Source organism: Empidonax traillii, unplaced genomic scaffold, assembly GCF_003031625.1.
Source record: "Empidonax traillii isolate 1590-97213 ecotype Southwest subspecies unplaced genomic scaffold, ASM303162v1 scaffold50:size1795014, whole genome shotgun sequence".
NCBI lineage: Eukaryota > Metazoa > Chordata > Aves > Passeriformes > Tyrannidae > Empidonax > Empidonax traillii.
This window is the reverse complement of record NW_020955243.1, coordinates 218617-243016: the sequence shown is the minus strand read 5'-3', so window position 1 is coordinate 243016 and position 24400 is coordinate 218617. Positions and strand designations below refer to the sequence as shown.

Below are 24400 nucleotides of genomic sequence, written 5' to 3'. Positions count from 1 at the left end.
AAGGACAAGAAACGCGGGCTCGAGTGTTACAATCTGACGGCTCGTTTGATTCCCTGTGGCTTCCTCGGAAGAAACAGTTCTGGGGAAGCAATTTTAGAAAGAATCAGTTGCTCTTTTCAAAAGTGATCTGGTACCAACCTCTCAAGGCTGTGTGGGTACGTTCTGCTGCCAGGGGTTCTCCTCCTGACCCCTTGGGTGCCTTTGATGGATTTTTTCACCCTTTCCCAGTCGATTCTATCTCATTTCTGAATCCCTGCTGTAGCAGAGCCCTGTCTGGGCTCCCTCAGTGCAACCCCAGCTTGACTGGTGTTTGGCCCCATTGCTCAGAGTCATCCCCTCTCAGACTCCCTTACTCTGTGGCACACCAACATTTTCCCTGGCTCTCAGGAACACCAGCCACGTGTGCTCCACTTCCAAAAATTAGGACTAAACCCTCAGAGCCTGTGATAACCCCTTTCCCCCCAGCCCTGTTCAAGGACACTCTTTCCCAGCAGTCCAGCCTTGTTCAGCAGGAGGGCAGCTGTTCTAAAGGGATCCTTTAGGTTTATCCAAAACTACAAATGACAGATCTGGACAAAAGACCAATGCAGGAAACCTGCACTGGTTTCCTGACTGCTCTAGGATGTGTTGTGCATCTTTGTCAGAAGCTTTCAGATGTCCAGGTTTCTCCCAGTTTATGGCTTTTTCCCCAGTTTATACAATCATATTCCTGAAGACATTTCATTGTTATTTCTCCAGACAGACCAGTGAGGGACTCTCATCATCTCCTTTGTCAACTGTCTCCTTAGTCCAGTCTGTCCATCAGTGCTATCAGGCGATCCCAGCCTTCCACTAGACACTTTCATCTCTTTGAAATCTGTTCTTGAAAAATGGTTTTCCTGAACCATCTCTCTTTTTTTGCAATAGTCTTCCATTTGAGTACGTGAGCATCAGGGTTTAGCAGCCCTCCCTTCTAGTCCTGGATAAGATGGAAGAATTTATCCTGTCTCCTGTTGTGGGTTTTATCTCCATGTAGGAACAGGGAAGCAACTCCCACACTCAAATTGAATTTTAAGTCTGACATGAATAAATGTGTAAAATGCAAGTCCTTAACACTGAATGCACAAACTCTCTGTAGACTTTCTAAATTATTGCAGGCTACTTTACTGAAATTAAATTACATAAAAGTCATACAAAGCAGCACATTGTTATGCAACCCCCTACAAAACAAGTGCTGTGATTTTAACTGAGTTGAACAAATAAAAAATTAAGTGTAATTTTTGTTCAGGGCCATATGTTAGCTTTTGAAAACAAAAAGGAAATAAATGAACCAAGTCACACAAAACATATGTCTGCAGAATAATGATAAAACATATACTGTAGCTGGACATCTTGGAAGTGTGGTTTTAATTCTTGCTGCTGTTGTGGCTGGAGGCTTTTGGTTTGCAAAGAGGCTTCACTGTGTTCATATTACAATACAGAGTGTTTTTTATTCCTACTGTATTGGGAATAATGTAATCCTCTTGGAATAATGTGGTGGGTTCTGAGTCCTTCAGCTGAGACACCTTTCTGGGAAGTGCTGGAAATGTGCAGAAAGACACTGCTCTGTCCTGCTGTTCGTGGCCCAGGTCAGCTGTCAACCCACCCGGGGTGTGGAGGAGACTGACTTCACCTTTGGTGTACAAAACCCTAAATTCTGGGGATAAGAACTCCCAGGGAAGGGTCAGCTGTGCCCAGCTGAATTTTATCAATTTCACACCAGAAATTTAGTCACTCTGCCCTCACGAGTTGCTTTGTTAAAAAAAGTGGTGTTCCTGTGCTCCCTGTGGTGTGCAGGCTGCATTTTGGGAGGACAGGAGGTGGTGGTGGCTCTGACCATGCCAAGGAGACCTTTGCAATGCACTTGCCTCTCCCAGCATGTCCTGATTCCCGAGTCCCCACGTCTGGCAATCCTGTCACTCCCAGGGCAGTCGTGGGGCGTTGCTGTCAGCGTTCAGGGCATGGGCCAAGAGTGCAACATCTTAATTAGCTTTTTCTTGTTTAGCATGATTTCATAATGTAGGTACACGTGTTCAGCTGTCAGCTTCGTTCTTGCCACAAAAGGAAAAACAAACCAGCAGTAAATAGGGAAGTTGCACAAGCCAATCTTTAAATAATGGCATTGGGTGGAACACGAGAAATGGGAGCTGTGGCTACAAAGCAGATTATTGCTTCCTATTCCCCCTGTAAATTACAGCTGTTCAAACTGATGCAGCAACCCAGGAGAGGACCGAAAGCCTGGAGGTGCCTTTGTATCCCTCCTGCTGTGCCTGTTCCGGGTCTGGAGAAGTAAGGACAAGCCCCACACCTTGTCCTCCCTCTGACAACTGGTTGGTTCTGGTGCACTGATCAAGAGCATTGCAAATCCACCCACATGTTTCCTGCTGGATCAGGCCCTGATGCTGCACAGCGCTTTGAGGTCCCAGGTCATCAAGCACTGACTTTTCAGTATTATTCTGAATGGCTGCCAGAAGGAATTTCTAAATCTTTAGAGAAATCAAGCATGAGAAATGGAGGCAAAATATTAAAAAAAAAAGCAGAGAAAAATTACTTTTAAAAAACTTCCATATTTCATTTTTTTAAAGGTCTTAGCTCAGATTTAGACATTAATGATTCATTTTTGTAACATTTCATTGTATCACATGAAATACTATTTTTTGGTGAAGGCAGGTTAACATGGCCAGTAGACACATATTCATCTCTCAGTACATTTGTATTGAAAATCAATGAGTAATTTAAATGATTAATACCATTCCAGATTTCGTCAAACATCACCAGTTAACATTAAGATAACAAATATCTTATTTTTAACCCCCCAAAGTTTTCTTCAGATGTTTGTTTTTCAAACTGTGGTGTTATTGTGTACTTGAAATATGAACGCATTTAGAGTGGCAGAATGTCCTCAGAATAGAAGATAGTGTATATAGTGTGGATGTATAGTATATATACTATATACACTATATATCTGTGTAGTATATATATAGGCTTCCAAAATACAAGGGCTTCCAAAAACATATTGTAAGATTTAGATTTTGAAGCACCGAGTTCCTCAAGATTCCTTTAGTTCTGTCCAGATTACATAAAAAAATATAAAGAAGAAAATATATACTGAATTTGAGTCTTTCTTATGGAAGTCATTGAGACAGCTTCTTCTGTCTTCATGATTTATTTGCCTGTGCCACAAAACTCTGGAAAGAATGAGAAAAATGGGTTCTTTGGGACAGAGGGAAGAGATACCTGAAACATCACGTGCCAGAGGGTTTCTCCCACCCCCAGCTTTGCCCTGGATTGTCCTGGGAACTTCTCTGGCCTGGGCAGTGAGTTATCAGGAGGGATCATCCTGATGCCCCACAGCTGACCCCAAGCTCTCCTCCTTCTGGAAAGCCTCACATGCCCTTCCTTGTCCTGAGTCACACAGGCCCTTGGAGCAGACCGGGACAAAATCACCCTGCACTGTGGGTGTGTGAGACAGAGCCACTTTCAAACCCTCACATTTAGGGTGTTTCAGCTTACAAGACACATTTGAAACCCTTGTCCCTGACATGGATTTTCACAACGTGTACTATACTTAATGACGGCACAGCCATAATCCCCAGGACTTTGCTCCTTCACAGATGAAAGTTCTAACCTCATTTTGCTTGTAAATTAACTTGTATTATCACCCAGGGCAAATAATGATCAAAATGTTACTGACAAATCGGTTGTTTACTTGAATCTAGACATAAACATGACCTTTAAGCATTGTGGGGAAGAAGCTCCTTTTTCACATGCATTTTTCATCAGAAAAACAAAAACTTGGAGATGATTTTATCCACAATTGTTTCCTTAATCATTAACATCTTTTTTAATGAAATGGCGGTGTTTAGTGGGGGAGGGAGGAATAATTTTCTGGGCAGTTCTGTTCTGAATTTAACCCATCTGACACGGATATAATCAAGATTTTACAACTGCTTAGTGGATCAGTGCAAGAGGGAGACATTTACACCCCCTGGATGTGGGAAGTGCTGCTTATGCACCATCATCAGAGATACTCCACTGAACCTCCACAAGAATGCTATTAAGCTTTTTGCATTAATTATACTTAAAACCATCCCTCTAGTGAAACTGGGGCTAATTTCTAATTGATACACTTAAATCAGTTCCTCCATGGGCAGGCATTTGTTCCTGATGGACTCGTGAACCAATATTGTTCTGTCAGCAGTCAGGTACATTAGAGGAGCCAGTGCTGAACGGCTCCTCCTGATGTGTTTTGATGGGGCTCATTTCTCCTGGCATGCTTTTAGCTCCCAGTGATTCAGATGTGTCAGCTGCTATAGCTGTAAGAAAACATTGATGATGGATTTATAACACCCAGGCTTCAACTTACTGACCTGAAAAATGGCCAAGGATTTGCTTTTGCAGCAAAATTGGTTTTATCCATACAAAACCCTTGTTTCCTACGTTCCCTTATCTGTATTTTAATGAAACATTTTATCCTGGTTATAATTCATGACTCTTGTCAGAGGAAGTTTCCTCAATGAGGCATAGTTGGGGTAGCTACTGAATTTATGGGCGGGAATCAACTTAATCTCTTTAAAAGCAAAGCCTTCTTCAATTGAACTCCACAGAATAATGGTTGTGAAATGTCTCCCTGCCTGTGATGAACCCCATAGATTATTAAATAATTAATTAAATGTATCTAATATTTATTTTCCATCTATGTTCTTCCAGTGGAGGACAAGCTCCCAGAGACAGTGTCAGCTCTGGGCTATTCATGGTAGATTTGTTGGAAGCTTTACTGAATCTCCTCAAAGAAACAAATAATCTGCCCGACAACAATCCCACTGGATGAAGTCAGGAGATCTCGGCTCCATTTTCAGCGTGATTACAGCTTTTCCTGCATCCTTGGGTAAGGTGTTCAACTCATTCTTTCTCAATTTACCATCTGCAAAGTGGGAATGATAGCATTTCCCTCACTGACAAGGAACAGTCCTCTGCTTAGATACTATCCCAAACTGTAGAATAAATCTGGGACTGTTTTGTCTCAAATAAAGAGTATCTCCGTTGTGCTGGTGAAATGGGATCTGTCTCCTACAGCCATATTTTGAGGGCTATCTGGATTAGGGAGGACAAGTAAATGGACCAGCATTTTTAAAGTGATTTCTGTGCTGCAAATCAGTTCAAGTGTTTTGGAGTTACAGAAGATCATTCCCAGTGATGTCGGACAGAAGGACTCATTATCTGGCTCTGAAGTACATCAGAAAGTGGTTTCCTCCCCTCCCTTCTCAGGCAACTCCTCTAATATTTCTTCCATCCCACAGGGGGAAATTTAGCCCCTAGAACAGGCTACCCCCGGAGCACCTCGGAGTGCATCCCTAATAGGGCCACAGGGATGGTGTAGGATATAATTCATAACCAGAAACACTTCCCTTGTGGACAGGTTCCTCGACACACCCTCGGCTCAGGGCACACAGCTGTGGTTTTCCTTCGGTTTTGGGAGACTGGGATGACCTCCCTCCTGCAAGTCACTAATGGAGCTGTTTAGCTCTTGTCACCCAGTGCTGCAGTGGGGAGTGGAGAATACAAGTTACTGAGCAGGGAACAGGCAGAAATCAGGCAAAAGAGGAGCAAGATGCCCCAGCGTGCTGCTCTCCTTGAACCTTTCGCATTTAACCTGAAAACACCTTCTGTCCATGGCCTCTGGAGTGAAGCCCAATGACCAGAGTGGGTTTTGTGGTGTTGAACTGTCTGGAAACAGCGGGAGCAAAGGCCACCTAGCCATGGCCAGACAGCCGATGGCTTTGGTCAGTACCACACTGCTCTGGATGTCCATCCAGCTCTGGTGCAGCAGGAGAGTGAATAAAGGAGCTGTTCTGTCCTGGAGGAGTCTGGAAGCATTTGGGGTCCTCACATGGGATGAACAGGTGAGCAGGGAGAGCAGAGCTGCTCCAAGGTGCTCAGCCCTGTCAGTGGTGCAGAGCCCTGTTCCTTGGCCTGAGGACGCAGCAGAGCCCCGAAAAGGCTGCTGCTGTTTTGGGAGAGAAGGAAACTGAACCCAATTCCCTGTCCATCTCCACTGACATGGCCCTGGCAGGCTCCTCGCAGGGGCCCCAGACACTGCTCCGCTCCGTGGGAGCCTGCGCCGGGAATTCTACCTGCTTGTTTACAGCTCCCCTGCTCAGACCTGGTGTCTGCTCTCTCCTCTCAGCTAATTTGCAGACAGAGGCCTCGAGGGCTTTGGGTTAGTGCCACCAGACTCCTGCAAGCTCCAGCGGTCGTGTTCTATCCCAGACAATGACTTCAGTAGCCTCGGGGCACCCCAGAACCTCCCAACAAACATCTCTCCTAACTGCCTTATTAACTGATTGCTCTAGTAAGATAATAATTAACACCTTTACTTGTGCCTTGGCTCAGCCAAAAATATTCTCAAGTGGAACTTAGAAATGCATAAAATGAATAAATGATTTATGTTTACTATTTTTAATGGAGCTACTTATTAGCAACACTCTCATACAGAGCACCGTAAAAACACTCCTGGTTTCGTTACAGATTTAGAAGGTGGTAATGAAAAGCTGTAGGGAATAAAACAGGGAAACACTCCCTGAGCCAAATCCTGCTCTCAGTTGTATTTAAAGATCTTGCTGAGTTGAATTCTCAAGAGGATTTTGGCCAGAAAAAACATTAAAATGGAGAGAAATCTCTGTCATCTGCTCATTGCACCTCATCCATTCAGAACGTGCACCAACCAGGAGGAGGGTGCCTGCCCTGTCAGTATAGACCTAAAAACCCAAGGGCATGACATTGGATATCTGGAGCAGATCAGAAGGGGCTTGTTTACACAGCACTCTGTGTTCCTGACTGTACCAGGCATGAGATAGTTGGAATTTTACCATGGGAGTCTGAAGTCATCGTGCTGGATTCAGGATGCAGGGCCTTCAGCACCAGCATCTCTGACCTTGGTGGGAAGTGGGGAGGTTCATGTGGCAAATCTTCACTAATTTAAATTGTTTCTTACTGAAAACATTAATTAGGAAGGTGTGGTGGCCTTCAGAGGACTCAGAACATGAATGCTGTGCCTTGTGCTATTGCTGGGTGAGAAGAAATGCCACCTTTCCTGCGTGTGCTCCACACAAGTGACCTTTTTGTTTAAGGTCCAGGTGCCTTTAGGAGCCTTGACACAGGAATGGGGCATGTGAGCTCTTCACAGTGGGTGGGTTTACTCTTATTTAATCAGCCACAAATAGAGTTTGCTGTTGCTGAAATGAAGAGATGGGAGTACATCCCAAGCTGCTGTGACACGACACACAATTCCCAGATTTGTTTGACCAGCCCCCTCAATCACATTGATTTATTCCAACTCAAAGTCCCAAGCCCTGCCACGTATTTACTTTCCAAGGTCTTCTATGGGAGATCCACATTTAGTATTCAGGATGTTTTCTTTTGCATTCACCCTCTCCTGCAAATGCTCATAGGACACTTCTACAAATACCTGCAAATATTTTCCTGCTGTCTTTGCTCTCATCTGTTGGGAGAACTAATAATGTCCTTTAGCTTAAGTTCCCCAAAGAATTGGAAGTGCCTGATTTTTGGATGGATGGACAGAATTTCAGCTCTGTCTGAAAAATCAGAGCACTTAAAGTGCTCCAAGTGTCAGATCATTAGTCTTTGGAGATCCCAGAGAGTTTTCCAAATGTCCATCCTTGCCCTAATGTGTAAATGAACATCCTGTGGATATTATCAGCATTTCTGAGGCAGTCCCATCAGTCAGTCCCATACAAGCTGAAGGCTACAGCCCTACACTTGTCATGAAGAAATACTGGATTTTAAGATAACTCCCACACCGTCCTCGCTGATGTTTCTTAAAATGATGTATTGCTCAATTTTTTTTTAATTTTCAGAAATAAAAATGAGTTTGCTTGAGGGCAGAGACAGTCTAAAAGCTTGTGCTAATAAATCTCTGCAAGTTTAGTAGTGCTTAATACATATTCTGCTTCAAGTGCTTTTTAAATGCATTATCACCTGTAAGCAAATACAGTGGAAAGCTGCCAGATGGCTGGATGCTGCTCCCTGTAAATGTATGCATTTGTATCATTAATGCAATGAAATGTTTAAACCTTCATTGAATTTTGCCAACTGATTTGCAGTTTGAATGGTAGTAATTTTATGCATTTATCAATTACCATTTAAGTAGCTGCTCTAATATTTCTGTTTAGGCAGGCAAAGCACACTCACCAAAATACTTTTCATCTGAATTAGGTGAGGGCTGTGTACTGTTCTTTTAAAATGTATACTCATTTGCTAAAAGTTTTTGGCAAAATATTAACATATATGTTAAAAATAGCCTCTAATTTTTAAGTGAGCTGATCCACCTTAGGGGATGGTAATTCCTCTTGAATTTTTACTATAAGAAAGCAAATAATATAATGATCCTGTATCTTTTTCTGCCTGTTTTGCTCAAGTTTCAAGTTTAGAAACAAGCAGAGAATGGACCAAGTGCCTCGTTTAAGATGCAGAAAAACACTGTCAGCTCCCACTTGGGTTTAGTTTTCTGGAGTGACTAATAAGAAGGTGGTGATTGCTTCATTAGCATGTACTGAACTGAGTGCACAATATAATTATATATTTCAGTTGTAATTAGGACATTTAATTGATTTGTTTTAAGTAAATTAACAGACATCAGGGAAAAAAAAATAAAGATTTGTGGCAGATTTTGAAATGTTTTCCACACAGCCAGCTGGGTTCAGCTGAGCAGAAATATCTGTTTTATTTCTGGATAATGTTAGGAAGATCAAAAACCTTGTTATTGAGAAACTCTTATGAAATCTTCTTGCATTTCTTCAGCTCTCTCCTTTCTATGCCAAAAATTCACCAGTTGAATTTCACAGCATTCTTATGGATACCTTTGGGGGGAGGAAAAATGAAGGATAGCGTGACTCAAACAGGAGATGTTTCCATGCATTGCCATAAGAAACAGCAGTAAAATGCAGATTTCCTTTATTGGGCTGGTTCATTGGTAACTCTGCTGCCCAGTTAGGCAAATACAGGCATTATTTAGAAACATCTTCTTCCTCCTTTTTGGTCACCTACTTCCCTCTGATTTTTTTCCTGGTTTTGCAACCTGGCTCCACACTTCTTGATTCTGAGTTCTTCTAACAAGATGCCTTTTCACTTCCAGTTTTCAGCACAGAGGCAGAAATGCAGATACAGCATGAGAGGGGCTCCACACGCAGCTGATGGATCTTCTGGAAGCATTACAAGGCCTCTTCCATCAGTTTTACCCACCTTTTGCCTTGGAGGAGAGGGGGAATATTTAAAGGAGCACTTACGAAGTCTGTAAGTTGAAATCCATTGACAGTATCTATATCACTTTATCCATAGAACCTATAAGAGCTCCCAAAATCAGTCCCAACCCTCAAGCTGAGAAAGGCCGGACATCCCAACCCAAAAAGTATTTCCAGTGTTGAGTTCCTATGTGAAACTCATTTATCTTTTAGTTCCTGTTCCTATTGCTCAGGGAGTATTTTGAATTTTCCTGGTTCCAGTACACTCATGTTGCAAAACTAAATAACAGTCTCCGAATGTATCCCGTGGGACTTGTCCCAGGAAAAATGCTGCAAATGAGCGTGGAGACAGGATGTGCCTCGGGGGCAGCCGTGGTTTGCTGCTCCTGCATATCTGCAGTGCCTGGGTGTGAGGAGCAGTTTAGAAACCACTGGGGTGAGAATGACGTGGGGCAGCTGAAAGTGTTGTGGTTCCCAAATTTATTGTGCTCTTACATTTACAAGAACACGTGGAATTGAGTGTGGAGCTGAACACGCACGGAGAGGGAGAGAGAAAATCTGAAGGAAAGGCGAAGCACCCTTCTGCTAAAACCCTTCTGGGTTTTAGGAACAGCTCACAACCCACTGTTTACAAACAGCAGCGACATCAATGTGCAACACAAATTACTCAGAGTGAAAAAAAAAAAAAAGCCCAAACAAAAAAAGCAAGGAAAATCCCCAGGTTGCCACTGAGTTCTGACACAGGGCACTAAAAATAGGCAAATTCAGACTGAAAGCCACGGCAGGGCAAACAGCTCCCTCTGTTCATGAGTCGCAGGGGACTCTGCACCAAGGGGGGAGAGGCACAGATTTATCTCCAAAATATTTTTCTTTGAAAATATGGTTTCATTTGAACTAAAAATTTCTTCAGGAACTTGTCAGAAACAATTTAATTTCATTGAGATATCTCGAGGCAAAGAGATCCTCTGATAATGTCAATCACTTCATGTCAATATTTTCAGAACAGACCCTGCATATTTTTATTTCAAGTGGTTGTTCCTATTTACATATTTTTCAGTTCCTTCAAGAAATGTTTAGAATTAAGGTTGGAAAGTCAGGATGAGATTAATTCATTTAATCCATTGGAAATAATTCACTTGACACATAATGCCATTCTGTTTTTAATGTCTTTATGCGGGAGTAGCAGAATTTATTGCAACCCTGATAACACAGACTCAAAACCTATGGAAAAATATTTACTTTAACAGCAATACATATATTACCAGGAAGTCTTGAAATTAATGGTTTGTTCTAAAAACCATTTTGTGTGAAGCATGTTTACACTGAGAGCATTGGCTGGATCGTTATGGCTCTGTTAGGAATGAAAACAAGTTTTGAAAAAAACAGTTTTAATTAAATAATAATTAAGTTTTCTTTCCAAGCTGTAGGAGAAAGCAGTTCCCAAACACCCTTTAAAGCACGGCATGTTCTGGACTCTCCAGTCAAAGCGAAAGAAAGCCGTGGGGGATGAGGGGAAAACTCGTCCATGTGCTGTTGATTTGCACATGCCCCGCTGGGTTTTGCTTTGCTCTGAGCAGACAGAATTTGGCAGACATTTAGAATCTGGCAAATCCCGTTGGGAGAAGGGGTGTGCCCAGCTTGGGCAGGGCCAGCAGCTGCATCTGGGGCTGGGCTGCACCAGGGAGATGCTGCACAGAGACATCCACACCGAGATCCAGACAGCTGTTCATCCCGAGCTGGGGCTCCTGGGCCTGCCACCCCTTCCCCACCTTCAAATAAAATTCCATTTTTCAGGCATTAAAAAGCTTGTTACTATAGTACAACAACAGGATGTACAGAAGCTCAGCATATTCCAAATTGTGGTCTTTATACGAAGCCATATTTCCATTTCCAACAGTAGGATGAGGAGATGGAAACACTTTCCTGTTTCTTGCCCTCTCCCATCAGGTTGAATTATTGCCTCTCTCATGCTGGCTGTCACAAATCCAGTCTCCATTTATGTCTGCAGCTCAATTATATTATTTTTATTATTTATTCTTCTTCTTCTTCTGTAGAAAAATACAGCAAAACAGGGAAGAATTCCATATTTGGATCATCAGCACATCATGGTGATTCACAGCAAGGAAAGAGCTGGGCCATCTCACAACCCTTTCTATCACTTCATAGCCAAACTTCATAGTTTGTGAAGTGTTTTCAGTATCTTACATCTTTAACTGCACATCTTTCATTTTAGAAAGATTCTTTAAAACTGTGGTATGTTACTTTCTTTGCATTCTAGGGAATCCAGACTTGGCATTTTGGTGCCACATTGCAACAGGAAGGAAAAAGAAATCTAAAACCAAAAAGTGAAAGCACATCAGCACATTTTGCCTTTCATTCCAGGGGTAGAAATGCAAACTTTAAAAGCACAAATAGTAATCAGAGCTCAACTTTTCACTTTTAATGAGTATAGATTCCACAGCCAAAGAGTAAAATTAAAGAATAGTCTCATGTGCCCTTTTAAAAGTTTCAAGTTTACAGTCTTTTTCTCTTTTTATTGTAGGAAACCAAGAATCTGTTTATTATCTGTTTATTATAAGGCAAAAACACTTTCAAATGAAATGTCTTTGAATTAGAAAAGACTAAACCTTAAGTTAAATTGGGAAAGTTTGAGTGCACTATTGAACTCCTGCTTTCTGTTAGCAGGACACAGTTAGCAGTTCCTGAAACCTCAAGGGAAATTGCTACAGGAGTAACTGTAGTAGGATTAAATTACTTATTCCTTAGAAGAAAATATGATATACCTGAACACTGGACTCCACTATTCATGGAATCACAGCATGGTTTGGGTTGGAAGGGGCCTTAAAGATCATCCCTTTGCCTTTGTTTCTCCCTGTCCTTCAGAAACATTTTATTTGCTTCCAGCCTTTGGGTTTGGTGTTTCAGAAAGGAAAGGTGCTTGGCCACAAGCAAATCTAGTTGTGGTAACTCGGGTTTTGAGGGTTTTTCCGGATAAAGGCTTTATTCATTTTTCAGACAATCTCTTTAGTGCTCATTTCAGAAAGGCTCCAACACCTTGCACAAGGGTTACCGGGAAGTGAAAAAAACATCATCTTAGCTCTGCTCATTTCCAAGGAAATGCTGAGTCTCACTGGTGTTGCAGCAACACAATAATGTTTGCTTTCGAGCCCCTCCTGAAAGCCTTCCCTTCATCATATCAAACTATCATATCAAGTACTTCAAACTGAGAAAAAAGTGTCCTTCTGGAGAACAGTGAGACTCTACAGAAAGGCACAAGTCTTCACACTGGAAAGAATACTATTAATAACTCAAATTCTTCCAAGAAATATAACATTTTAGTGCTTGCTGGGCTTTGTTGTTCAAATCAATGTAGTAGTCTGCATGGATTAAGCTTCCTAACTCAATTATTAACCATAATTAAACTAAGAAATGCATAGCCAAAGCCCCCAGTTTGTGTTGAGGGATAACTGGGATCCGTAGCAGAGGAAGAATGCGCTTTCTGTGGGGCTGGCTCATGCAGTATTTTACATTTAGCATAAACAGCCTTCTGGCTCCTCTGTTGTGTAGATTCCTAATCTCACTTAATTCAATTTCCTTTCCTCCTGTGGGCAGCTATAGCACCTTTTGCACCAGCTGAAGGGCTATAAATCCTGCATTCACACAGCCAGCTACTCCTTTCCCTGGGGGCTGGAGGGGAAGCTCAGATCTGGGAGCAGCAGAAGGGGTGCTCTGACCTGAGCTGAAGAGTTAATCTGATGAAAACCCGAGCGCAGCCTGGGCCGAGCTCTGCGCTCGCTTGTGGTGTCGAACCAAGCCCATGAGCATATTCTGGCATCAGCTCCTGGAGGTTACAAGAACCTTATGTATCATTTTATGTATTTTCTTTTCATGTGCCTATAATCAATTCCAGTGGCGAGGTTTGTGTTTTGGTTCGTGCAGCCAAGCCAGGCAATGGACTTGGCTCCATCTTCAACCCTCTTGGCTTGCTAAATGTCAGAGCCTGAGCAGGGCTCCTCGTTGTGCTCCCATCCCATACAATTGGCCTGAGTTCTGTGTGTTCCCTGAGAGCACAAGCATGGGCCTGAATACAAATCGAGCCTCCTCAGGAGCCAAACACAGAGGTCAGCGAAGCAAATATTTGTGTCTCCCCAAACTACCTTTGCTGCCTCCTGGCACGGCTGTGCGAGGCCTTGGCTGCACAAGTCTCCTAAGTCCCATATGCCAAGAACTGAAAATGAAATAAAGTCATAATACTAATAATATAAATGCATCAACAGTTTCTGATCAGGTTCCCCCATGACTTACTGGATTCTTGCAGTTCTGCACCTCAGGGAAACAGTAAATTCTCTGGAAGAGGGAGGACGTGGAGGGCTTTTTTTTGTGATGGTTTCTTCAGAGTGTTGATTATCTTATATCTCCTTAAATAAGCTGTTGGAGAATAGACTGCTGCACACAGAAGTGATATAAATTTCCAGTAATACCTGGGAAACAGTGAGATGGCAGACAAAAGAATGTTTAGGGAATTAATATTAAATATATTATCTTTAGATTGGTCTTACAGGCTTTGACTGAAGAGACTGACAGATGCAATTTTGCAACAGCTTTATTGGAGCGTGGTCAGAGATGCTGTTCCAGTCGCAGCTGAACTGAGTCAAGAAACTATCAATCTCGAGATGAACTAGCTCAAAAAATAATAAAAATAAGCCCAAACAATAAACTTACTAAAAAGGACTTAAGCTAAACTGGATGATTCTGACGGAGCCAGACTTGGGAGTGTCCACAGATGTGGTTATGTGGCTCATGGAAAAGGGTGGTAACCCCTAGTGGGGGGCAGTGGATACACAGCTGTGGGCAGGCTGGAGGTGAGAACGCCTTAACCTGGCTCAGCTGCTGCTGGAACAGCTCCTGGGCTGTGCCCTTCCTTACACAACACTGGGATTTCTTAAGAGAGGAATTCTTAGATGGAAGAGCAAGCTGCTGTCCAAGTTCGCAGTGGGATGTGCTGCATCCCAAAATCTATGCATAAATGTACATCCCCCAAACGTGTGTCTGAAGTGAACATTCAGTCCTTCAGAGCACCAGCACATAATACTGGCTCCGATTCCTCCCAGAGCCATCGTGGTTGGAGCACAGGATGTTCCCAACAGCACATTTTGCTGCAGGAGTCTCAGCTGTAGATCTCGAGCAGAGAGAGGCTTCTATTAAATGCATCTGTAGTTGTGTGTCTTTGGTCTGGATCAGATTCTCCTTAGGTTACTTAAACTGCTTCCAGACTGAGCTCTCCTGTGCCCCCACTGCTCCACGATATCCTTAACCCTCTCCTCACCCGCTGTCCACCAGTGAGGAGGGGACGAGCCATTAATTGGTTAAGTGTGAAGCACACGAGCTGCAAATGAGGCACTGCCCCACAAGCCTCTCTAAACACGGGGAGGAGAAGGGCTGTGCTTCGCTGAAAGGTCACGGTGAGCTCAGCTGCAGGACAGTTTTGGGCAGGACCCTCTGGGCGGAGGGAGCTGCCTGAGCCGCTCCAGGGCTGAACTGGCGAGAGGCTGTGGGGAGGGGAAAGCCTGACCACACCAAAATGAAAAGGGGTGTGGGGTAAAATGGGATATTGAGGGCTCCAAGCCTTGGGTTGGTTTAGATTTGATGCAAAGAGATGGAAAGATGTGGTTTGCTGCATTTAATACCTTTGTTTCAGTTTTTGTCCCCGGAGCATTTAAGAAGCTGTGACGGGGTAATGACCGATGCTGCTTTATCCTGAGATTTTTCCACAGGCTTATTGTCCCATACCGTCTCAATCCCCGGTGCACAGCAGGAGCACAGCTCTGTGGCTGTGTGGATCACAGAGCCCCTGTAGCAATGGCCCAGCTCCTGAGGGTCCCAGGCAGGGGGAGGCTGCCAGGCCCTGGGCTGGCCACGGGCTGCCCTGAGCTTGGCTGACTTCTGATGTGTCCAGAAGATGGGGTAGGGAAAATCCAATGTCACACTGCCCAGTTGTCCTTCAGGCATCTCCCTTTGGCTGCTGAGATGCCTTTAGTGCCCTTTCAGGAGGGAAGCTGGGCAGCACTGGGACATAACCTGAGGTGCAGCCACGGGCACCATGTCCAGAACTCAGCAGATCTTCAAAATTCACAAGATTTGGTGTCTGTGCAATCTTGAAAACCTACAGCCCCTCTGTGGTGGAGTGGTTCTCTAGTATCATTCTTGTGTTTAGAAAAGGGCAGTCTGTCCATGAGGCAAAATTTTGGGAATCTCCCAAGTTTATTTTTACTGGTATGGACCTCCATGGCATCAAATACTTTTTCACAGTGAGTTTTTAACACTGCTGGGATAGGTCTCAGGAGAAGGGTGAAAATCAGACTTTGAATTTTATATTCACTGAAGGTGAAGGTTGTGGATTTAGGTTTGTTCTGCTATTGCTGAAGACATCACTCTTCCCACCTGGGAATTCTGCCCTGGCAGCCGCAGCTCTGCAGCACACGGGCTGCAGCAGCCTGTGCCTCATCCAGCACCAATTGAAGGTGCCAGACCTGCCTCTCCTGGCTGGTATTTCTTTTTGAATGATAGTTTTGGTGATTCTCAGAAAAACTTGTGCACAACAGGACTTACCTGGCACTGGCACTGCCAGGCAGCACCAGCGGCCAGACCCTGCAGGGCCAGAGGCTGAATCACCCTGACTTTGCTCCGGAGCTGTGAAACCTGTTGGACCCCCTGTCCTGCTGAGAAAGGAGGATTCCCTGGACTGTAGAATTTTATAGGATCAGATAGTCACCAGAGTGGCTTAAGAAGGGCACAGAGACAAATCCTCAGGGTGGTGGGAGAAGCAAACTATCGGGGTAAAGCAGAGGCAGTTTCTTTTCTCTGCAGGGTGTCAAATGTATGTAGTTCTTGGCAGAAGTTTCCTGAGTGACCTTAGCCTGGGGATTTAAATTTTAATTGCAACTTTAAATGACGCTGGGACCAGATGGGTGAAGACTAAAGGAACACTGTTAGCTCTGCCACCCCCTCTCTGTCAGAGCTTAGCTTGCAGAGTATGGAGAAAGGCTTTGGGAGAGGACTTAGGTCAGGGTCACTTGGTTTAGGGGTATCAGCAGGGCAGGAATATATGTTATCCCCATCGGTTTGTTTGTATGCGGATGAGGAAACAGCCTAAAGATGTATCAGCAGAGGTTTAGATTAGATATTAGGCAAAGTTTCTTCACTGGAAGAGTGGTCAGGCATTGGACCAGGCTGCTGATGGCAATGGTGGAATCACCATCCTTGGAAATGTTCAACAGGCATGTGGACGTGGCACTTGGGGACATGGTTTAGTGGTGAGCACAGCAGTGCTGGGGTAATGGTTGGGTGATCTTAGAGGGCTTTTCCAACCTCAGTGACTGTGACTGTGTGACCAGTGGCACTGCTGGGATGAGGGGCGTGTTTGCAGCTGCCCCAAAGTACAAGCTGGGTTGTCCTGCCATCCCGCAACACCCTTTTCCAAAGACACAGGGGAACCCCTCTCCGTGCTGGGTAGCTGCTTTCTGGGAGTAGCTGCTTCCAAGGAAAATGAAAGACTAGAAGCTTTGGGAGAAGCTGTCGAGCATCTGCTGGGGTGACGATCGTGTCTCTTTGCTCGCGTTTGCGAGGCAGGAGGGTTTCCTCTCCAATGGCATGTTTTGAAGAAATGGAGTAGTTTTATTTCATACCTAAAATTTAATGGTGGTTGCAGCTAATTTCACACAGCAAATTAGACAAAATACTTGAGCTACTTCCACCGTCTGAACTCGACAACAAATGAAACCAGCTTTTGGGAGAGTAACTTGAGAGGGTTAAATGTGTCTCACCGGTGCACTCAGCTTGACAGGCTGATGCACTTTGTCTAGATGATAGATATGAAAAACTAATATCTCAGTTTTCAGAGGGGGTTCTGAAACCTAAAATCAAAACCAGATGTGCAGCAGAAAAGAGCAGTGTATATTACAAAGTGTTGTGAAATAGCCCAAGGGAGGCAAGTAAGCAAAAACAGCCCCGTTCCTTAGCAACCTGCAAAACAAAACAAGTAACAGCTTGGTTGGCATCTGACGGGGCAGATTTTGGTCTTTGCAGTGGAAAAGAAGACTGGGGAAAATGTGGAATACTTGTGGAGTTTTTAGTGACCCGGAAACACCTTTGTTTTCAACAGAGTGGTTACCTGATTTCTCTCCTTCCCTGGACCTTTCCCTGTAAATGTACAGCAGCTGAGAAACATGTGTGTGCTCTTCTTGTCTTCCCTGTCCTTCTATGGACCACCTTTTTTTCCTTGCTTTTCCTCTTACTAAAGTGAATCACACCCATGAAAAGTGAATGCAAAGTGAAAGTAAAAACTACCAAATCAAAATAATTTTGAAGATATTACACAGCTCTAAAACATAGAAGCCTGGAATGGTTTGGGTTGGAAGGGACCTTAAAGCTCATCCAGTTCCAACTCCCTGCCATGGGAAGGGATGTCTTCCACTAGACCAGGGTGCCCAGATGTGGAGGGATATTGAAGTGGGATTTGTGTGTAGAAATGAAGCATTCAGTAAGTAAAAAGTTAAATACATAAGTAATGATTTCTAAAAGAGTATTTAAATCAGTTTCTGTAAATGGTGCTCCTTTTTTACTTTGAGTTCATTCAGTTTCTTAATTAAAGAGTGCCTTTTGTCAACCCCCAGATGAAAAATTCACAGGTCAGATCCCAAAATGTTCTTAGCTAAGGTTTCAAATTCAGTCCTCAAAGCAAGAGAAGCCTTTGCTCACTTGGAGTGTGATGAGGTACCACTGGAGAGCTCTGCTGGCAGAGCCGCCTCCATCCAGGGAGTGGGGAAGTCATACCTTGGAGCAACAGCTGGGCTGCCAGATGTGTGCTGGGAATGGGCTCCCACCTTCAAACCAAGGAGCTTATCCTGCTCTACGATGTCCATGGAGCTGTTTGCCCAGACAGACCTACTGGCACTGCTGTCTGGGCCACTTCTTTCTGAGAAAACCCTCTGTGGCGTGGGCAGGTCATGGGGTGTTCCTGTAATCAGCCCCACTCCGGGACCTGCAGCTGGAAGTGAAACCACAGCGTGCCCTGAGGTTTGTAATCAAACTGTGAGAGCTTGTGTTTGTGATGGAGAGGGAAGGTGGGTGGATTGGACTTGGCTCAGTTATTTTTAGAGAGGTTGGGGCTGCCAGGCAGCCAAGTGTTGTGTCTTGGGGTTTTCGTCTGGTTTGGTGTGTTGGGTTTTTTTTAAATTTATTTTTAATTTGAACAGGATAAATTTCTTTCTGAAAATGCTGTTTCAGCATAATTAGAATTTTGGGGGAAGTTCATCTTGATGAAGTTTTCAACGGAAACACTGATACTACTTGAGATTGAAAAAGCAACTTTCATTTTGACTCCTTTTTTCAGAGTTCAGCTCTTTTCAGCTTCTAAAAATTACTACGATATTAAAGATTAATTATAGATATGAATGGTTTGACATTATCAGAAAGAACTTCTTAATGAACTAATTTTGATCCTTTCAGCTAAAAATAACTCAGAGTTTCCACTCTGAAAATATTTGATATTTTGCTTTTCTGTCTGATTACAAAGAAAGCAAATGTCAGTGTCAGCATCTTCTGTGGGATAAAAGGTTGGACTTGATGATCTTGGAGGTCTTTTCCAATCTTAATGATTCTATGTTTGCCAGTCCACTCTTTTTGCTGATTGCACTTAAACTCGAAGCAAGGGCAGCAGTAAAAGTTGTAAGTGCAGTCCAGGTCAAACATGGCCAGTCAGGCAGGTGCAGTTGCTGTTACATTCCTTTTTGTAACTGTGAGAGAAGTGTGGGCACGCGGACCATTATCAGAGCCTGAGATGTGCTTTGACAAACTAGGAAAATTCAGGAGAGGGAAAAACTGGGTGGAGATGGCAAGTCCAGCAGTTGTAGGATATTCATGGCTCTTCCTTTGGTGTCCAAGATGCACTGAATTCATTGGAACCCTCCTGTGTAAAATCAGCCCGCTTCTGTACGGTGTCTTTGGTGTTCCTTCATCAGTCTTGAAAATATTTTTGGGTCTCCTCTGCTCCTCAGCATAGAACCACAGAATCATTACAGTTGGAAAAGACCTCCAAGATCATTGAGTCCAATCTTTGACCAATCCCTACCATTCCCACTAAACCATATCATGAATGCCACATCTACTCATTTTTTTTTAACACTTCCAGGGATAGTGACTCCACCCCTTCCTTGGGGAGCCCGTGCCAATGCTTAGTGCTCTTTCCATGAAGGAATTTTCCCTGACATCCAACTCGAACCTCCCCTGGCACAGCCTGAGGCCATTTCCTCTCATGCTGTTCCTTGTTCCCTGGGAGCAGAGCTCGACCCCCACCTGTCAGGGGGTTGGAGAGAGCCAGAAGGTCGCCCCTGAGCCTCCTTTTCTCCAGGCTGAGCCCCCCCAGCTCCCTGGATTTATATTCTAGTCCCTTCATGTTCAGCTTGTGAAGGATGGCACTCCTGAAACGGGAGGGAGCAGGGGATGGTAGGGAAGATGTAGGGATGCATTTACATAAACACAATTTTCTTTCGAGGCAGCTTTGTCTAAACAAAGCATTAGCACACACATTTGACATAGTGGGACTCTGTAATATTTTTAACTCTGATAATGTCATCAAAAATCAGGCAAGGAGATGCTTGAAGCTGTGCTGCATCAGTTGTGCTCTTACCAATCCATTTGAGTGTCAAGGATTTTTTTTAGACTGGGAGGTTTAGACTAAATACAGGGTGATTAGTTTTCTATTCTGCACTTGACAACAAAGCATTTCTGTCCTAACAACCCTTTTCAAGGGATGGCAACCCTACTCCCTCTGTTACAGCAGTAACCTTCCACTCGTGGAATTTGGCATCCTTGGTGATAAGGTGCTATCACTGGTACTTCCAAGAAAGATGAGCCAAGAGATAGCCAGACCTCGTGACTCATTGCACAATTATTTACCGCATTTAACAGCCCAAAGTTGGTTTAGGGGCTTCTCATACCTGTCCCCTCTGTGAGAACAAGCAGAGATGGACAGATGAGAAACTCGTAGTCACTTTGCAGCTGTGTTTTGTCACAGGATGAAAGTGTGGAGATACAGATCAGATACAGCTGCTGAAAAACAAACTGAAACAAAGAGTCTCACAAAGAGAAGGGCTGCAGCCAGAGTTCATAAAAGGGCTCTATATGCTTTCCCATGTAATAAGCCTTTATTCTCCCTGGCTGGCCCTTTTAGTAATGGTAAGAGAAAAACTGACACCTCTTCTCAATAGGAAAGAAGAACGTTTATTTTATTCCTAACGGTTTTAACAAACCTCTCCATGATGAATTATATATTTATTGGAGCTGCATGCTCCACAGCCACAAATTCCTGCAGTCTCTTTCCAGATGGAAGCTCCAATGAAAGACTTCCCCAGACAAAGGCCAGAGGATTTGAGCCATGGTTTTTGTACTTAGATTAATTCAGTTACTCTGGATTCTCTAAACTGGAGATTTCACAGACCAGATGAGTTAAGGGTACAGTAAATGTAGTTATAAAATTTTAAAAAATAGTAACTGTGGAGCCACGTGCTTCATCTTCTGCTAGATTCCTCCTTTGACTTTTATTTTCTCAGTTTTCCCAGTAGCTATGGCTTATCATCTTTTTCAGTCTTCTTTCCTTCATGGAGCACTGGGAATTAGATCTGAAAATGCAGCCATGAAAGATGCTGAGGATAAAGGTATGTGTCCATGGAGGATAGGGGGAAACAGGCTTTCAGCTGTGAGCAAGGAGCCCAATTCCAGCTGATCTGGTGCTGTTTTGTGCTGGGAAACAGGACCTCATAAATAAGATTACACTGGAGAAAGACCTGACAGTGTTCTGCGGTTAATGGAAACATCTTAAAAGGCTCTGAATATAGGCCAAGTATGTGGGTCAGTAGAGAAACTACTATTTATATTTGGACCTGCCTATGAACACAGTAAAACAGCCAGCTGTTAAAAACACTACGAGAAGTTGCAGAAAAGGTTTGGTTTTGTTTTTTTTTTTAGGTATAAATCGCCAAAGACTTTGTCAGGTGATGTTGCTGTTAGAACTGCAACTCTCCTTTCATCTCCTGAGAATTCAGTGGGCAGCTTCTTGAAAGTTCCCGTTTGGCAAGGTTATCTCTGATCTGGTGAGTCAAAAGGATTTGCTCCCCCAGTGAAAACCGTGCTGAGCCCCGGCACAAAACCGAGATGTGAAATAACAGACACCCAAAGCGAGTTTTGCTGGGGAGATTTAAATATTTCTACTGACTTTGGGATTCTAAGAATTCTCTCTCTTTACTTGCTGGCTTGTCAAATCCGCTTCTGTTTGGGAAAGTTCCCACATAGAGGTTAGAGGATGTCAGGAATGTTCACAGAGTTTGCCCATGTGCAGGCGAGCTGTGTACACGTGGAAAAACCAGGGATTTTGAGAAGTTCAAGTTCCCTATCCACACAACACTCATTGAAAATGATTCTAGCCTTGTAAAGAACATCTGTTACAGAATTTAGGATGTGATGCATCCCTCAGAAAAAGAGAGAGGGGGGGAAAAGGTTGCAGGAGTCACTGGTGCTGTGGAAAGGGTGTTCATTATAATTTCCCAGTGTTTGGGGAGATCTAGGGCTGAGCTCCATTTTGGAACAGGCTCATGGCACCAGTGGGAGCTTTCTGCTGGTGGGGTGGAGGGCTTTGATCTCCATCAGAGCTATGGGGTCCTTCTTGTTCCTTTTTATAAAAATGTATCACACTGTTCTCTACCACATCCACTGATGCAGAACAAAGGCTGTTACAGCCAAGCTGGGCTTTAAGTTTATATGTGGTTTTTTTCCTGTAAGTTCTTTTATGATCCAAATCTATAAGAAAACAGTCAATGTGTAATTCTGCACTCAAAGAAAATGACTCTTTTTGCCATAAATGCAATTTAGACAGTAATTGGAGTTCGCAAAGCTTTGAAGGTGCAGCTGGAGAGAAATCTAGAGTGCCATGTAAAAGGGTGTAGTTGAGTAAAAGAAAGCTTTTCCAGAGGACACAGGGGCCTGGGAAGGGAGAAATTGGATATGAAGCCTTCCAAACAAGGGCAGAGGGCAAGTTTATTGCAGTCTTACACAGCCTGCGTTGCACTGGTGGCTGGAGCTCGTGCTGATGGGCCAAATTCTGCTCCCTCCCATTTCTGTTGCTGAGCTCAATATGCCACTTACCTGGAGCTGTTTGGGTGTGACCCTGTTTGCTTCTGGTGGTGGCTGAAAGCAGAGTTAAATCCCTGGCATTGAGATATTGGCTCTGTCTGAAAGAACAGTCTTGGAAGATCTGCAAACAAACCCTTCCTGGGAAGTTGGAAGAAATGGAGAAAATGATGTGCAGGAGAGGTCAGGCCACCAGAGCCAGATGACAGGGTGAGAGCAGGGTCCCAGTCAGGAAGCTCCGATAGCAGTGCCTCCGTATTTCATCCTGCCAGAGGGCAGTGGAAAAAATGGTTTCATAATCCTTTGTCACGGGGTTGGGAACGCTGCAGGTCAAGGGGACAAAGCCATTTGTTCAAGTAGCTTGACCTGAGGACTCCTCAAAAGCTGTTGAAATCTCACGGCCTCTCTTTCCTCAAAGGAGTAAAGTCCTGCATCCAAACTAAACATGGATGGCTCCTTCCCCACTGAATCTTGAGTGCTGACCAAGACCTGCTTCCTTCTTCTCAATGGGGTCTTTTGTATCTGAGAGATTTTGCTGCTCCTTCCACAGCATCTTTTAAGCACAGTAGGCCAAGATGAACTAAAAATTTCAGTCTTTCACTCTGAAAATTTTAAATTATCACAGTTTGTGAAACTTTTTAAAAGCAGCAACGTTGCTAATATTTGGTGTTTTGGCGGTTTGGCCGAGTCCCTCAGTGCTGGTGTTGTTGTTGGTGTGTCGCTGTCAGTATTTTGTGCTGAACTATCTAACAGCTGTCTTGGCTTCCTTCCCCACTCAAACAACTGCTGCTTCACAAAGAACACAGATAATTTTGTCTTCCTTGATATTAACAGATCAAGAGAGGCCTTTGCCAATACAAACTCATCTTTTATTTTTACAGTCTGAGAGAGATCCTTGGTAGAATTTGTTGTTCTCTTTTTTTCTGTATTTGGAGCCCAGTTGACATCTAATCTTTTCATTCCAAGTGATGCCGAGTGGGTGGGACATCTAGAAGGGGGATGAAAACTCTCACAAAAAAAATCCAAGTTAAAAGGATTTTAACCCAAAGGCAAAACAAAAAGCTCTGTACAAAGCACAAAAAAAGAAAGGGCTTGTTTAAAGGCAGAACAGTGACAGCATAGTCTTGCCTGGGCTTTAAAAGGCAGTGAAATGAGAGATGCTGCCCTGAGATTAGTGTTCATCTCCCACCACGTCCATGAATTCCATGTGTGTGTGTGTGGGAAGGAGAAAGGAATCAAATACCAAATGGGTGTTCCTGCTTTGAAAGCCAGACCTGGACAAAGGTCTGCAGCACCCACAGCAGGACATGCTCCTCCTGCTCCACAAAGCCTCTCTGTGGTGACAGAGGTGTTCACTACCAGAGGTCTTCATGGAAATTTGAACATACTGGGAGGTTAGAGAAAAATTTTAAATCTGAGATCAATTTTGGCATCTAAAATATGGACAATGTTTGTCTTTTTTTTTAATTTCTTTTTTAATACAACTAAAAGCAGAACTGCCAAATGCACAGCATTGGAGGGCTCACCCTCCAGAATGCCCACGGGGATTTTAGATGGTGACTCTCCCAGTGATTCAGTGATGACTTGGGTCCTCTGAAAAATCTGCTACACATCTTGAAGACTTAGTTTGTGACAGCTAGAAACCCTCCATTCCCAGCCACTGCTCTCTAAAACACCTGAAGTTTTACCTTGCAAGTCTGTCAGGCAGAACTAAGGTCCTTCCCAGAGCCCTCTCAGAGCACATCTGTTGTACCACAGCCACCTCAGCAGGCACTGAGATGCTGCCAGTGCTTCCTCTCACCTGTTTCTTCTGCAGTCATCCACAAATGTGGTTCTCTTCCCAGAAGTTTCCCCAGTGTCCCATGTGTGCAATAAAAGACCAGGATCTCTGGGTCTTTCTTATTTGGGCTCGTTGAAGGGACCCATAGGCTTCAGTGACC

At 43.8% G+C, this 24400-nt stretch overlaps 1 long non-coding RNA gene across 1 annotated transcript in view; it reads left to right on the top strand.

The window, feature by feature from the left end:
- Nucleotides 1–9508, top strand: part of LOC114055180 — a 111467-nt gene extending 101959 nt beyond the window's left edge. Inside the window, exon 5 of the long non-coding RNA XR_003570674.1 lies at nucleotides 9173–9508. This is a non-coding gene — a long non-coding RNA (uncharacterized LOC114055180). The remainder of the gene's footprint in view (nucleotides 1–9172) is intronic.
- Nucleotides 9509–24400: the final 14892 nt, after the last annotated feature.